At 44.5% G+C, this 2,420-nt stretch overlaps 1 non-coding gene across 1 annotated transcript; it reads right to left on the minus strand.

The window, feature by feature from the left end:
• Positions 1 to 1,087: 1,087 nt before the first annotated feature.
• Positions 1,088 to 1,194, minus strand: LOC132491533 (U6 spliceosomal RNA). The gene has a single exon (XR_009532740.1). It is a non-coding gene; the product is annotated as a U6 spliceosomal RNA (small nuclear RNA).
• Between the last annotated feature and the right edge of the window lie 1,226 nt (positions 1,195 to 2,420).

The following is a 2,420-nucleotide window of genomic DNA, read 5'->3' on the forward strand; positions in this document are numbered from 1 at the left end:
GCACCAAGGATTATCAATTCTATGTCTTAAAGGAGAATCAAATGCTCTTCTTGGAAAACAAGAGGTCAACTAGAATAAAAAGCTAAAATTTTCCTCAGCTCGATTTTTTCTTATTCTACCCTCAATTTGAAAATAAAGGGTTTTCTTTTCCCTTTATTGGAAAGGAAAGAAAGTCACATTCAAGAGAGATTTGAAGACCCAGCATTCAGGTGCCAGCATACACCAAGCAAGGAACTGGTCAAAGATAAAAATATTTTTCCAGGCCAGTGCACCAAGAAAAACATTAAATAATTTTTTTTCAGTTCTATTAATAAATAAGATTTACACCCCCAAAAGCACCTCAAAAAATGTCTGTCAGCAAAACAGAAAAGAAGCATTTCAAACACTGAGTCCTATTGGCCTTTTGAAATTTAACAAAAAGAAAATTTCACTTGATAACCAAATATGTATATTGTTAGTACAAAATAAATTCATGATCATAATAAAACACTCCCACATCACCAGAATATCCACAATAACCTCCCAGCGGCAGCTGAGAGACAAAGCAGACAGAAGACGTACATTTTTTTTTATTGAAGTATAGTTGATTTACGATGTTGTATTAATCTCTGCTGTACAGCAAAGTGACTCATATATGTATTCTTTTTCATATTCTTTTCCATTATGGTTTGTCACAGGATATTGAATATAGTTCCCTGTGCTCTACAGTAGGACCTGTGGTTTATCCCTTCCATATATACTAGTTTGCATCTGCTAATCCCCAAATCCCAATCCATCCCTCCCCCACCTCTTGGCAACCACAAGTCTGTTCTCTATGTCTGTGAGTCTGTTTCTGTTCTGTAGATAGGTTCATTTGTGTCGTATCTTAGATTCCACACATAAGTGATGTCATATGGTGTTTGTCTTTCTCTTTCTGGCTTACTTCACTTAGTATGATAGTCCCTGGGTCCATCCATGTTGCTGCAAATGGCATTATTTCATCCTTTTTAATGGCTGAGTAATAGTCCATTGTGTGTGTATATGTGTGTGTGTGTGTGTGTGTGTGTGTGTACCACATCTTTATCCATTTATCTGTCAATGGACATTTTAAAACATGGAACGCTTCCCAAATTTGCGTGTCATCCTTGCACAGGGCTCCCGATAATCTTCTCCGTATCATTACAGTTTTAGTATGTGTGCTGCCGAAGTGAGCATGGAAGACACACTTTCAACGGCAGTGTCAGCATTGATGCTGTCCGGTCCTGATGATGGCTGAAGCACAGCTTTTACAAGAAAATGAATATCTAGGCTTATCATCAAGACAGAAAGTTCTTCATGAGAAAGGATTATTTAGGGCTAATGACACCTTCCCCCACCTGAATCTGTCCTTTATAAGAAACCTTGCCTCACCCCATCCTCCCAGCTCTCAGCAATAACATTTCAACAAAACGATCTGGGGTCCAAATGAAAATGAACCCCATTGAAAGCCAACGTGGCAAATCCCAGAGGAACCAAGATGAGTTTCTTAGCCAACATGTCCATAGCTAGTGGTTATGAACATGCGTCTGGGGACCAGACTGGACTGCATCTTATCATATTCAAGGGTTTTGGCGGTAAACAGCATCTAAATGTGGGTCAAAAGCAAAATTCAGGGGAAAGTTGGGCAGCTCAAGGAATAGATGGAGCGGAGAACAGTGTTTGGAAGCAGGACCAGACCCTGGGTGTCCACACGGCAGGACCTCTCAACCCTCTGGCTCAGGGCCCATCAGGGGGATGAACGTGCTTCCACCACCTTTCTCCATCTGGAGATGGTTCCCCTCAAAATTCCAGTCCCAGAGAAAGTCTGCATGGTTGAGTTTGGGTCATGTGCCTACCCTTTGGCTGGAGCTGGCCCAACACCTTGACTGATGGACACCCCCAGGGCAACACACATCAGGGAGAAGGACTTTTCCAAGAGGAGATTCGATGTTTTTAACAAGTAGGAATGGATGCTGTGTAGCCAAAATGTCCACAAATGCCCATTGTGCCGAATTGAAGGAAGCACTTCCTCTCTCTCCCCAGAGGCCTGCCTGACCCTGGAGCAGACACTCCCAGCCTCTTGGAAGGGTCCACTCTGTGGTCAGGTCCACTATTCTGTCTGTGCCTCACACCTTGTTCCTGCAAGAAGAGGAGGGATTTAGGGAGAGAGGAGTGGGGACAGATAGAGCCTTCCCGGCCCTGCCCCATCAGGACACACTTGCAGGTGGCCTGATCCAGGCACCCACGTGCTCCACCTACCCCTGTCCTCCCTGTGGGAAGCTGGCCTGGTCTGGGCTCAGGCAGGCCTGGGGACCCCTGAACTCTTTTCTGGGGAGTAGGTTCTAGGCTTTGTGACTTTCAGGACACAGATGGACAGGCTCCTTTCCGAGACGGGCTGGGGACGTGTTGCCTGGCACACCTGA

This window comes from Mesoplodon densirostris, chromosome 5 (assembly GCF_025265405.1).
Source record: "Mesoplodon densirostris isolate mMesDen1 chromosome 5, mMesDen1 primary haplotype, whole genome shotgun sequence".
NCBI classification, from domain to species: domain Eukaryota; kingdom Metazoa; phylum Chordata; class Mammalia; order Artiodactyla; family Ziphiidae; genus Mesoplodon; species Mesoplodon densirostris.